At 43.6% G+C, this 14,166-nt stretch overlaps 1 protein-coding gene across 2 annotated transcripts in view; it reads left to right on the forward strand.

Annotated features, from left to right (window-relative positions):
- The first annotated feature begins 12,604 nt into the window (after positions 1–12,604).
- Positions 12,605–14,166, forward strand: part of NSMCE1 (NSE1 homolog, SMC5-SMC6 complex component) — a 35,362-nt gene continuing 33,800 nt past the window's right edge. For both annotated transcript variants that reach the window (XM_057695422.1, XM_057695423.1), the window contains exon 1: positions 12,605–12,659. The gene's annotated coding sequence lies outside the window, so the exon portion shown is untranslated. The remainder of the gene's footprint in view (positions 12,660–14,166) is intronic.

Genomic DNA, 14,166 nt, shown 5'->3' on the forward strand with positions numbered 1-14,166 from the left:
TATTATTGCTACTTGTAGATGTTTGGTTGCCTACCCAATGGCCGTTCCCAGCTCCTTTTTTTCTACTCTAGAGACTGAAAACGCAAAGCACTCATCTTCCCAGCCTTGCTTGCAGCTGGGGCAGGGGCCTGTGTCCCAATCTTGGGCAACAGGACTTGAACAAAAGTGTGCAAGCGTCTTCTGGGAAAGATTTTCCTCTCTGATAAAGAGACAGAGAGATAGAGACCTTGGACACTATCGTGGAGAGAGGTGATGCTTGGAGCATCTTGTGACCATGAGGGCAGAGCTAAGGATAAAAGTCAACATGCTGAAAATGTCAGAGCAGAAAGATGCAAGGGTCAGGAGCCTTTATGACATTGTTGAGTTGCTGCCCCAACCTTGGAACTTCCTGTCTTAGAGCGCTTTGTTAAACTGGATCTGAAATGTCCTGATTATGAAGGCTACTTTGAGATGGGGATTCTGGTATTAGCTGCTGAAGTTACTCCATTGAATACGTTTTCATAGAGGTTTACGCTCAGTAACTGTCAAAAGGCAGTGCCAGGATGGAAATCCTTGTACCCCTGGGGCCCCCGGTAAGTGGGCTTTCAATGAGCACCCTCTGTTCTTCAGCCCCCACTCCCCCGCCCACATTCACATTAGCACAAGAGCTGGCTGCCAACCGAGGTCATAGATGGGTAATGCTTCTTGGTCCACTAGTACGTGTGTTGGCCTCATACACCGTTCCACAGTGTGTCCATAGGAGAGTGGGTGAACGCACAGCAAAAGAAAACACAAAAGGAAGGGCGGAATCACTCACGAGTGAATAATCCAGATTCCTTGGGCTTGTTTTGTGCTCAATCTGATCACACAGCCTTGTTCATTTAACCTGGGGGCATCTCATAATCGAAATTGCAACACGGGGGTCAGCCGGTCATGGGCCGGCAAAGAAACCAATGATCTATCATCACCTTGTTTCGATGGTATTTCTAACTTCGTTTTGGTATGTTATTCATTCTCTTGTATTGGAGACTGTCTCTCTGTGGCTGAGAAAACGGGTGGCAGGGAGGCAGGGGTTATGTTTCTCTTGTTTCTGGTTAATTTTGTGGCTAGAAAAAATTTCGTGGGAAAGAAAAATGCACAACGTATTTTTTACCACAACAACTACCGGTCCCATGGTGGTGCAGGATGTTACAGGAATAACTGGTGTGTGCCTTGTACAGGTTCATCTGACACTTAACAATTGGTGTGGGGGTCCCATAGGTCAGAAACTAGCTAAAAAGTGAGGAGGGGATAGGAGCGTACATTTTAAGGATGCGATTGGTCTCCTGTAGCTAAGAAACATCATTGCTCAGTGCCCAGTGCTTTCTCGAGCTACCGTGTTTTCTCCTTATGTCAGCACCGTTCTGCGTGTGTGACCCTATTTCATCTCTTACAGAACTTTCTAGGGTCAACAATGATAGCTTCAATACAAGGCCTTCTTTTTCCAGGTCCCATCCAGTCTCCTCCCCCTCTGCAGCCGCCCATTCTTCCTCAAATGTTCTCCTGCACTGACGTAACAAGATTCCATACAGACTCTCTAATCCCTTTTCTCTTTCTTTTCATCCTGCCCTCGAAATTAGGGTCGTTCACCACATCTCTTCTTTTTCCTCTAGCACTTTCTTTCTTGTTCAGCTCATTTACAAATGTACTTTTGCCTTATTGGATACGTGCTCGTTATCAAAGCTTCAACAACACACAATGCTGTAAAGTCAGTGACGGTTTTCCCCTGGATCTACTCCCCGACCCCTGACCCACCCAATCCCTCTTCCCACAAGGAACCTCTGTGAGTACTGAGATGTGCATTCTTTGGGACCTTGTACAAACAGAGACATAATTTGATAGCGTGGTTTTGGCCACAGCACTATGTTGACAATTCTCAGTCCCTACATCTGGCCTTGCCCATCCTCCACGTCTTAGTGTTTCATGACCCACGCCTTGTATGCACCTCCCCCTTGCTGTCTCTCAAACTCCCACTGCCTAAGACCAAACTCAACATCTTTCTCCAACTTTACTTCTCCTTCTGTGTTCTCAGCCTCAGTTAATGGTGTCGTCACCCAATTAAGCAAGCTGGAAATGATGTTGCCATCTTTGACTTCCCCCTTTCTGTCTCTCTCTTTCCCCTTCTCTCTCGTGGAAGACAGCCGTGAGTCACCATGGTCTGCCCACTTCACTCCTGGATTTATTTTCACATCTGCCCTATTTTCCTCTCCCTGCTGTTTCTGCCTTAGTCCAGGCCCTAACTCCCTCTCATCTAAACTAAAGCAACGCACTGCTTTTTGTTGCTGGTGGCAGCCCCTGTATTAGAGCCTACCCAGCGCCATTGTACCCCTTTTCCTCTCCCACTTCATTTAGGCTACCGTGGCCCATGCCTAGAGAATGAATCATAATTGACTGAAGCCAGAAATAGCAGGCCTAATCCTCTTCGAAAAATTTTCAATTTCCTGGGCTCCTCTGGAGCAAGGGGTGGTGATGTGATTCAGTTTGTGCCAATAAGACATACAGGGGAAATGTGGAAAGAGGCCCTTGAAGGGAAAGACCTCTGTTCCTCTCCCCCTCCCCCAACCAGTACCATCATTTTCATTTATTTTTTATTTTTTAATTTAATTTATTTTTATTTTTGGCCATGCCACGCTGCTTGTGGGATCTTAGTTCCCTGACCAGAACCTGGGCGCACAGCAGTAAAGCTCAGAGTCCTAACCACTGAACAGCCAGGGAATTCCCTCATTTATGCTTTAGAAGTTTAAACTCTTTAGGTTGACATTTGATGCCTAGACAACCTTGCTCTCCACTTATCTTTCTTGCAGCGTTACCCACTTCTTACCACATACCTCCTGCTGGAGGCTGGGAGTAAGAAGCCCACGAGTAGACATGTCCTCCACGGTAGCTGGTCTCCAGAGATGGCCCCCAATGGAGCCCATCTCCTAGGACTCATGATCTTGTGCAGTCCCCTCCACCCTGAATCTGCACAGGTCCTGTCAAATACTTTAACTCTTCAGTTGCAGAGGGCCTGATGCTATGCCAGTCTGGGTCAAGACGACCCAGCAGATTCCACTGTTGCAATCTCAGGAGCCCTAAGCCACTGGATAAGAGGATAAGTGCTGAGACCACTGCAACGGAGGAGGTGTAAGTGAACCCCAGGAGAGGCCATGTAGAGGAGAACTGAGAATCTCAGCCAACACAGAAGGCCAAGGCCCCCAGCTCGTGTTGGAGGTTGAGCTATTCCCCCCCCCCCCACCCGCTTGTGTCTCCTGAGCTGACACCCAGTGGGGCAAAGATAAGCAGGCAAGATGGGATGAAAGAGTAACGGCAAATCAGTTCTTCTAGTCAAAATCAACTAGTCTCCTCTTTCTTGCAGATGATGCTACGCTTTAGCATCCACACTTTGCCTAGATGAGGTTTCCTCCTCATCACATTTATCCCATCCTCAACGCTCATCTTGAAGGTCACCTCTTCTATAAAACCTTCTCGATTATGTCAACCCCGAATACTTGGGTGTTTGGATCAGCTCTGGAGCAGGTGTGTGTTTTTGCACCTGCATTCACACTCCCTTTCTATCGTAACAATGCACCAGTTTTGTTGGGACAGATGATCCCTCCTTCCGTTTGGTGAAACTGTCAATCAAGTTGTCCACTTACCTCCATCTTGGGTGGGACATAAACCCCGACTGAGCCAATCAGTTGTTCTCTCTCTCCTGTGCAAATCCTGAGGTGGATGACATGAAACCCCAAAGGATGGCAGCCTGACTGCATCTTTACAGCTCCGACCAGCTGGATACCCCAAGCTGCTCTCATCCCCTTTCAGTGCAAGAGCTGATTCTTCAGCTTTTCCTTTGAGTCTCTGAACCTACCTGTAGCAGAGACAGTAAGATCACCAATTATTCCATTTTCCCCTTACATTTTCCAGTCCCCTGCATTTAGGGTATACCATGTGATTGGTACTGACAGATGACAATAGAGTAGAAATGACACATGTCACTTTCAGGCTGAGGCAGTAAAAAACCCCTGTGCACGTCTCCAGTCTCTAGGGACCCCTGCATGGTCACCAAGGAGGCTACGTGTTTCAGGTGATGTGGCTACAAAATCGTGGAGCCTCTGTTAGTCTCAGTTCCCAAGTGAGTGCAGACAAGAACCTCTGCTGACCCACAAGTGCTCTGTAGCATGATCTAGAAATACAGATTTGGGTGATGTTTGTTACAGCAACATAGCCTAGCCTAGCCTGAATAATATACACCCAATATCCTTCCAATAATTTTTTTTTGCTTAATTCCCAGAGTCAGTTTTTTACACCTAAAATAGCTTAACTGATATATACCACAGCACTTAACAGTATCTTCTTGGATTACACTTACTCATGTGCATCTATCTTATTTTTTAATCAGCTATATATTTTTTAATTGACCTGACTAGGGACTACCAAAATTTCTTCTTTGCATCCTGCCACACTGCTCTACACTTATAAGGCTCTCAATAATTATTTGTTAAGATGAATGCAAAAATTGAATGAAAATGAAGAATTTGATGAGTCAATTAGATACATTCTTTTCAATCTTGGATTCCAGATCTATTTTCAAGTGAGTTTTAATTAAGAGATTTAAAAATACGATTATACTTCTATTTCTATGATGATGGTGGCAATATACATATATGTGTATATATACATACATATGTTTTCAGTCATACTTGATTGTCATAACTTCAAAAAGTTATCAGATACCAAAGAATAAAATACTTTTGAAACATTGGAATGAACATAGTATTCACTAAGCTCTTAATTCATGACAGATACTACACGCAGGGTTTTTAGTTTTTCATCTCCCTGTGCCATCCCACCTCCAGTCCTGGTGTTTAATGCCATATTGTAGACAGAGAGAAGCAGCGATTTGGAACCATTTGTCTGTCCTTCCCAAAGGAATTAATAATTTTCAAATCAGGAAAACGCGGAAGCTGCTGAACCCACAGGAAAGAACCATGGAGAAGAGGGAATTCTCCGCTTCTCTTCATTTTCAAAGAAACACATGTGAAGTGAAAACGATCTACAACCTGCCCCCAGTGAGAAAGAGGGAGAGAAGAGAGAGAAAATGCTTTTGTTGGAATAAGCTTTAAGAGCATGCGCCATGGGACATGTGAGTACATTTAAGTGTGGTCTAAATCGGTCTTGCTCAAACTTTGACGTGCTTGGGATTCACCTGGGGATCTTGTTAAAATGCAGATTCTGCTCCAGTAGGTCAGGGCGAGGCCTCAGACTCATCCTGCGAGATGTCCCACAAGTTCCCAGGTGATGCTGGGGCTGCTAGTTCGTGGACCATCCTTGGAAGAGAGAGTGTAGTATGCTCCTTACGTGATCAGAACAGTCACTGCAATTCAAGAGCTCTTAAAAGGCCCATGTGGGACCACACTAAATTTGGAGTTTTGATCAGCTTGCCCTGAATTCAATCTTGGATAAGTTTTCTTTATAAGTCAGTTAGGAAATCACTATGAATTTGCATCTTATCTGAAAATCACTTCTCTGGTAATTTCACTCTTTAGAAAGTAGCTGAGAGCACAGATGCAGGCAAAACAGAGGCCTGAGAAGTGAAAATAGGTGTATCAAATTCTAAATGTGTGCACTTTACTAATATTTAGATTTATTATTTGCCATTTTTCCAACATTTATTTGCTCAGGCCATGGGACATTAAAAGAAGGCAATCATGAGAAGAGATTAGGACTGCGGGTAGCTTGACAGAGGGAAGGAGATGGAAATACTGTAAAAGGTTGATGCTACAATTACAAACGTGGAGTATTGCATACAAAGGAAAAAAGCCCTGAAGTAGTAATTGTGCTCAAAGACTTCCCTGTACTCATCAAGAAAAGTCATTGTTTGCTTAAGACGGCAGATAAGTATTTTAGAATTATTAATACAGAAAATAGAAAAACTTTTAAAGTGTGCTTAAGGGATAACCTAGTTATATGGAAAATTCTCTTCTGTATAACAATTCTTGGATGATGCTGGATAAATATGGCTGTAACTATATCCCAATTTTTATAGTGTCAATTTCATTATATCTAAAATCTATATGATCGGATGACTCAATTTATCTTGAAAAGTAATATTTCTCATGCATATAAGACATGCTTTTTGAGAAAAGTTGGAAAATATAAGAAAGTGACAACTTTGTTGTACAGTAGAAACTAACAACATTGTAAAGCAATTATACTCCAATAAAGATCTGAAAAAATAAGTGACAAGAAAAAAATTTACCTGTAATCCCCCCCAAAGAGGAATATCCACCGATAATATTTTAGTGTACATTCTTCCAGTTTTCTAGTTTTCTCTCTCTCTCTCCGAAAGTGTTCTGCATTATGGTTTTTTTCTGACCTCAAGTATTCTTTGAAAAAAACATGATTTTCAGGCTATATAATGTTCACAGAATTTTAATTTATGCCAACCATTCTCCCTTTTTTTTATAAATTCATTTATTTATTTAATTTATTGGCTGCGTTGGGTCTTCATTGCTGCACACGGGCTTTCCCTAGTTGCTGAGAGCAGGGGCTACTCTTCATTGTGGTGTGTGGGCTCCTCATTGCAGTGGCTCCTCTTGTTGCGGAGACAGGCTCTAGGTGCATGAGCTTCAATAGTTGTGGCACACAGGCTCAATAGTTGCAGCTCATGGGCTCTAGAGCACAGGCTCAATAGTCATGGCACACAGGCTTAGTTGCTCCGAGGCATGTGGGATCTTCCGGGAGCAGGGCTCAAACCCATGTCCCCTGCATTGGCAGGTGGATTCCCAACCACTGCGCCACCTAGGAAGTATCCCTCTCCTTTTTAACTATATGGAGACATTTAAATTGCCCTTTTCCTCTGACGGAATTAAGGCTATGATGCACTTCTTTGTACATTAACCTTTGTGTGAGTCTCTGATTGTGTCCTCAGATTCCCAGAAGTGGATTTATTAGGTCAAAGAACATGATATGTCTACGCTCCTGATGGGCACAGCCAAATTGCCCTCTAGGAAGACTGAACAGTCTACTCTGTCTCTAGCAGCGTGCACATTTCCCAATCCACTGTCTGAGTCTTCCTCGGACTCTAAACGGGGATTGTTTTTCAAGTTGACCTTTGGGGCCTGCCTCCATCCTTCTAAGATATGGATGAGTGGAAGGGAATCACTTTCCCTTTCTGCTCCACCAACTCATACCTGTCACCTCCACCAGATCAAACATCAAATGTAATGAATCCCCAGATTATGTGAGTGATAGATGCTAATGAGGACTGTTATGAAAAAATGAAAAGGGTTTGAACTTTCTACGTTCTTCTCCATTTATTGCCATATACTTTTGAAAATTAAAACGTGGTTTTCATCCTTTTTCTTATTTTCACTCTTCCTATTAGAAAATTAAAAAAAAAATACAGAAAAGTGAAAGAGAAAAAAATGACAGTCATCCATTTTCCCACCATCCAACATTAACCACTGTTAGCATTTTGGCACATCTACCTCTATCTGCTTTTTTTAAGTGAATGTTTGGGAAATTATACAAACACTGTATGAATATAGGGTTTTATTATTTTATTTTAAGATTAGCATACTACAGACAAACCTCAGGACTTCTTTATTTTCTACCTGTGTCCCACACCCCCATTGCCCTTCTTAGAGGCCCTAGTTTCAATGTTGTGACAATATTTCCAGTCCTTACAAAGAAAATACTTTTATACGCAGGTATTTATCTATTGGAAATATAAACTATTCCCATGATGCATGTCACCTGTTTTGCATAAATGGTAATCCTGCTGCATCATTTTTGTATCCTGCTTTTTCTGCACTCCATTCTATGCTTTTAAGATTCACCCATGGAAACACTTGTGAGTTAATTCATCCCTTTTAATGTTACACGAGTATCTATTGTACATGAACATTTTTGCTTTTTCATTTCCCTATTAAAGATGTTTTCTTTTTTCCCTCTGTTGCCCATACTGTGGCAGCAAACCTCCTCAAGAGCACAAGGGAAGTTTTCTCCAGTTAATTTCCTAGAAGTGGAGTTGCTAGATGAGCTTTTTCTATTTCAGTAACACCAAAGTGCTCTCCAGAGCAGCTATAATATTTACACCTCACCAGTACCGGAACACCGGTCTCCTCTTACCCTTGGCAACGTTTTGTCATTCTTATGGGGGAAAATTGGTATCTCTTTGTTTTTATTTCCAAGTAATAGTAAGGTTGAACATCTTTCTACACATTTTGCAGCCATTTGAATTTCCCCTTTTGGAAGATACACTGGGAGACTCAGTTTTTGCATCCGTGTTTGTAATATAGATGGAGCTGACATTTTCTTTAATTCTGCTGTTCTCATTTTGGTGTCAAGATTAGACTAGCCTCATAACATGTGTTGGACAGACTACTTTATCTTGTTCACATTCCAGTGCAGTTTGTGTAATACAGTTTTGTTTTTTGTTTTTCACATTTCTGTGTGTGTATCACTCCAGTAAAACTATCTTCGGCTAGGCATTTTGGCAGTTGGAGCCAACCTTCCATAGTACTTTTTCAATTTCATCGATGATTGTTGGTTTACTTCTCTTCTTTTTGGATCAAGGTTTGTAATTTGTATTTTTGTCAAAAATTGCCCCTTTTCTCTCGGTTTTCAAATGCATTGGCATAGAGTTATTCATTGTATACACTGATTTTTTTTTACCCTCTCTGCTCTGTCGCCTTTGCCATTTATAATATTGCCTACGTTGTCATTTTCTTGATCTGTCTTACAAGGAGGTTGTCTATTTTACTTGTCTTTAACAGAACACCAGCTTTTGGTTTCCCTAATCAACTTCATTTTCTTTTGTTTCTCGTTTTACTCTTTTTGCTTTTTAAAAATTTCCCTTTTGTTGTCTCTTCAGTTTTTATTTTTCTACCTCTCACATTGAACACTTAAATTTCATTTTCTTGCCTTGTAGTAAGTACCATTAGGGCTACAAATCCCCCCTCTAAATGCTGTTTCAGTTGGATCCCACAAGTTTTATGTCAGGCTTTTCTTGTCATTTATTTCTAAATATTTTTTAATCTCTATATTGGTTTTCTTTTCAAGCTGTATATTTTTCAGTTTCCAAACGTATGTTTTCTTTTCTTTTAAAAATGTATTATAAAATCTTTCAAAATACAAATGATATAAAAATTAATATAATGAATACCCAGTTTAATAAATAAAACTCAAATCTATGTTGATAATTTTCAATTTTATTTTTCAGAAGTAATAGATGCACATGATAAAAAACAAATCATTTTGTCTTCCTGGCCCACTCCTCAGAAGCAACTGCAGTTACTAATTTAAGGTGTATTCTGTGAGTTGAATGGGTTTCTTTTTGGCTCTCTTTTTGTTGATTTTTAATTTTACTTCATTGTGGTTTGTGAATACAGTCTGTAGATTCTTTGGAATTTAGTGAGGCTTCCTTTGTGGCCAGTGCATAGTCAATTTCTGTAAACGTTTCAGCTGCGTTTGAAAAGAACAGATGTGTTAACGTTCTTTGTCTAAAATACATACCTGATCTCATCACTTCCTCTCCGATAGCTTCTGTGGTCCTCAGGTTAAAGACCCACAGCCTTAGCCTATGATTTGGCCCCAATCTTCCTCTTTAACCAAGCCCTCGGCCACCTCCCTTTGGTACAACACATTTATGGACATGTAGCTCTTGTACCTTTTAGGGCCAATTTTCAGAAGAAATGCTCGAACTGTCAGAGTTATCCTGTAGCAGACCGTCCAACGTCTGGCATCGCAAAGGTCCTAATAGATACTCACTGAGCCAACTAGAGAGTGAGCTGTCTTCTGAGGATGGAGTTATGCTGAGACAGGACAGTCACCCAGTGGTGGTTTGCTCACTCCCTCACCATGAACCCTAATCCTTACTCATGACTTGCTCCTCCTGAACCCAACCTGCCTCACCGAGACCTCTGGTTGCGAACCTGCCTCACCGAGACCTCTGGTTGCGATACCCTCCCTATCACTTTCTCAGTATTTTCCCTCCTCCCTACCTCTGCCTGGCCACCGAGGTGGATCACTTCACAGGCCCTGCCACCAACGCTCTCCAGTTGCTTTGCCTTCTAGAGTCAGTTGCATATGTCCAACCAAGACCCACCCTAGGATGAATCCACATTGAGCTTCTGCTCTGAGGCCCATGACACAGGGATAGAAGATTGTGGGGGAGGGGGAGATCAGGTAAGCGACTGTCCTCTCTACACATTTAAGGTTTCAACCTTACCCTGAACCTCACTTTTGCATTCCCTTTGGCCTCTGTTCCAAACCATTTTGACTCCCCTCAAGTCCCCTAGCATCTCCCAGCCCCTTTATTCAGCAGAATGACAGTTTGCTAATTTATGGAGAAAATAGAAAACACCAGGGGTGAGCCTTTACCTAACCATTTTCACCTTCTTTCCTCCTGTTTCAGAGTGTCTTTCTTCTTCTCTAGGGTAAAAGTAATCCTGTCTTTGTATATCCTTGACCCCAGCCTCTCCTGTCTCCCCTGTTTTTTTTTAATTAATTGATTAATTTATTGGCTGTGTTGGGTCTTCATTGCTGCACATGGGCTTCCTCTAGTTGTGGCGAGCGGGGGTTACTCTTTGTTGTGGTGCACGGGCTTCTCATTGCAGTGTCTTCTCTTGTTGCAGAGCACAGGCTCTAGGCGCTCAGGCTTCAGTAGTTTCAGCATGTGGGCTCAGTAGTTGTGGCTTTCGGGCTTAGTTGCTCTGTGGCATGTGGGATCTTCCCAGACCAGGGATTGAACCTGTGTCCCCTGCATTGGCAGGTGATTCTTAACCACTGCGCCACCAGGGAAGTCCTGTTTCTCCTGTTTTTATTTTTATTTTTTCCCTCTCTTTCTCTGTCTCCCCTTCCCAAACCATCCTTCCTAACAGCTGTCAGCAACCCCTACCTCAGCTTCCGTGCATCTACTCCTCTTGGAGGCCAACCTAGCTTCTTCCTGTTTCTGTGGGCTCTTATTGGCCCTCAAATTCTAGATTGGTGTCACATCTTTCTTGACCTCTGCAGACTGCTGAAGATACTGACCGCGCCCTGCTTCTCACAACTCTCTATTTTGCCCCTGACACCACTCTGTCCTGAATCTCTTTCTTCTCTTTCTACCTTCTTCCTTGGCCCTTTGATCCTGAAATGTCCCCAGTGCTGCTTTCTACTCATGGTCCTCAGTTTTTATTTCTCCACACACCAGGAAAGCATACGATTCATTACAAAGGGGTGTAGTCTCTACCAAGCTCTGAACAACCACTGCCATGGGAGAATGCTGGCTGACTGTCACTACAACGCCCCATTTTTCAAGAGCTGTCAGATACCCCAGGGTTTTACGTGAAATGCCTCAACATTAAATACAGATTATAAATTGAAAGTTTGCCAAAGCTGTGCAGAGTAAATAAAACACGGATGGTCTCATTAGGGCTGTTCTTTTTTTGTTCGACTGCCCCTAAGGCAACTTGTAAGGTACTTTATTAGTAATGGAAGTTCACATTTATTGAGAGTTTACTACGTGCCAGACACTCTTCTAAGCATTAACTCATTCAGTCTTCACAACAATCCTATCAACAAAGTGCTATTATTATTGTGCTTTACAGAGGGAGCAAACTGAGGTGGAAAGCTTCAGTACTTTGCCCTGGGTCTCAGAGATTTTGAGTTTCAGAACCAGGTTTCAAATCCAGAGAGTCCAGCTCCGGCACTCAAGCTTTTAACCACTGTACTCTGCTGCTTTCCTCCCCCAGTAGATGAGGAAACCGAGGTCCAGAGAAATTGAAAAGCTGTCTAAGATCACAGGAGTGGTAAGCGGCCAAATAGGGACTTGAAGTTGTCATCACAGGGATAGACACTTGCACTTTCTACTGGTCTGTAATGAGTTACGTGTTACCTGTTGCCCCTGCTAGACTGCACAACCAGCTCTCAGACCAGGGACTGGAATACAAACGTTTGTAAAATGAGTGCCCCGGAGACGCAAAACAGTCCATTCACCTCTGTTAATAACTTCATTTACTTCTCACAGCAATCCCCAGGTGAGACACTAGCTAACATATAATCAGCACTTCCATGCGCCCCTCTCTCTTTAAACCTCACACACTATTTCATAGGGACTGTTATTATTCCAACTTGACACAAGAAGAAACTGAGGCTCAGTGCAGCTCCGTGACCTGCCCAAGACCTGGCAACTAGTAAGGGCCAGAGTCAGGATTCCAGCTCAGGCTATCTGACAACAGAGGCCTCATTCTTGACCATGAGGCCACACTGTCAGTTCTACAGATGGGGAAACTGAGGCCCGGGACGTGGCACCAACTTGTGCCCACGGAATCGCGCCTATTGAGTAGGGCACACTGGGCACTCTCGCTCTTCCTCCTCTTGGGCCGCGGGGTGCCACTGAGGAGCGGGAGGCGGAGGACGAGGAGCGGAAGCCCCTTCGCGGAAGGCACCGAGAGCCACCTAGGCTGCGCGAACTCCCGACCTCACTGACGGATCCCGTGACACCATGGCAACGGCGCGGGCTGGGGAACAGGAAGTGCGTCATCCGGTGGGAGGGACAAGTCTGCGAGAGTCCCCAATGGGAGCGCAGCATCCGCGTTCGCCCCGCCCCTAAGGAGGGGCCGAGCCCGCCTTTTTGCCATCGCTGCTGGCAGTGTGGGCTGCGCTGGGGCGCTGCGGTGGGTAATGGGGGCGCGGGGGCGCGAGGCTGCGGGGGAAGGAAGAGGGCCGCCCAGGAAGGCGAGGGGCGGACGGCAGGTGGGGGTCAGGCGCCGGGGTTGGCCCGCGTGCTGTGCCGCAGTGTGGCTCCGGAGCCCGAGGGCTGGGGCTTCTCAGTCCCTGGTGGGGAAACTGAGGCCCCCGAGAGGGGCAGCAGAGGCAGGTAGACCGGAAGCTAGTGCATCCCACGCAGACATTTTAAAATCGTAGTATTAGATGAAAAAATACTTTAAATCATAATATTACTTGAAAAAGCAAAGGACAAAATTCTGTCTTAACCGAATAGGTAAAATAGGGCCTTCACTGCCCGCCCTCTTAGTCTCGCCGGCCTCTGTGCTTCCCCTCTATTTTTGGTACAGAACTTCTTACTTTGTACAAAGCCACAGCCCCTTATTTTAACGCCCTGAGGCAGGATGTGTTCAGAATACCGAATTTCTTGGATTTTCGAAAGGTAATATGGTGCATATATTATATGTTCTGGCATATCTTCAGCGGGGACTGGAGCAATGTCTTGTAATCAAATACAGTACTTTTCTCACAGCTACACATATGCGTATTTACGCGAAGGCGGTACATCACAAGCATAAATAGCCTCATCTTAGGTCAGAGTAGGTTTTCAAACTTAAAAGATTTGGTTTTGAGAACTTTTTAGATTTGAGAATTGCAAATAAGGGACCTGGATCATCATTTTATCATTCACTCATACTTCTCACTTATTTGGACTGGGGGCTGCCACAGTTCCTAACCCTGCTTTTGTATGGTCACTTCCTTGTCTCCATCACTAACTGTTGCCTTGTGCCCTCTCAGCCTTAGTTCCTTCATCTGTAAAATGGGGTCAGTAATGCTTTCTTCACAAGGCTCTGGGGAGGATGAAATGAGACTCTCACGCTTGCCACAGACAGTTATGTTTGAGATTTGCTTATTCCGCAAACATTTTTATTTTTAAATTATTTGGGTAGGTAATACATGTCCATGGTTAACCCACGCCCCTTTTATAGAGGTGCCTGACTTCTCTGCTTAAACAAGCCTATATGTATCTTTCACCTTCCTTTTCCCACCCCCTTTTCCCAAATTATAGCATTGTATATCATTCTATGCCTCCGTTTTTTGTTTTTGTTTTTGTTTTCCTTTTATGGGGATAAGAATCCCTATTTTCCCAGGGTTTTTTTCGGTTTTGGTTTTGGTTTTTTTGGGTTTTGTTTTTGTGTTTTTGGCCACCATGCTAAGTGGCGTGTTGGATCTTAGCTCCTGGTCCGGGGATTGAACCTGCGCCCCCTGCAGTGGCAGCGCAGAGTCTTAACCCCCTGGACCACCAGGGAAGTTGCCCTCCTTCTTATTAACATTTATTTTGGCTGTTCCTTAACGTACTTAACATCATTTTCTTTTTTTTTTTATTAAGATAAATAACCCACCTATAAAAATGTGTAATGGAAGTTTGAAGAACAAAAGTACAATGAACACCCATCC

This window comes from Hippopotamus amphibius, chromosome 9 (genome assembly GCF_030028045.1).
Source record: "Hippopotamus amphibius kiboko isolate mHipAmp2 chromosome 9, mHipAmp2.hap2, whole genome shotgun sequence".
In the NCBI taxonomy this organism is placed as follows: Eukaryota; Metazoa; Chordata; class Mammalia; order Artiodactyla; family Hippopotamidae; genus Hippopotamus; species Hippopotamus amphibius.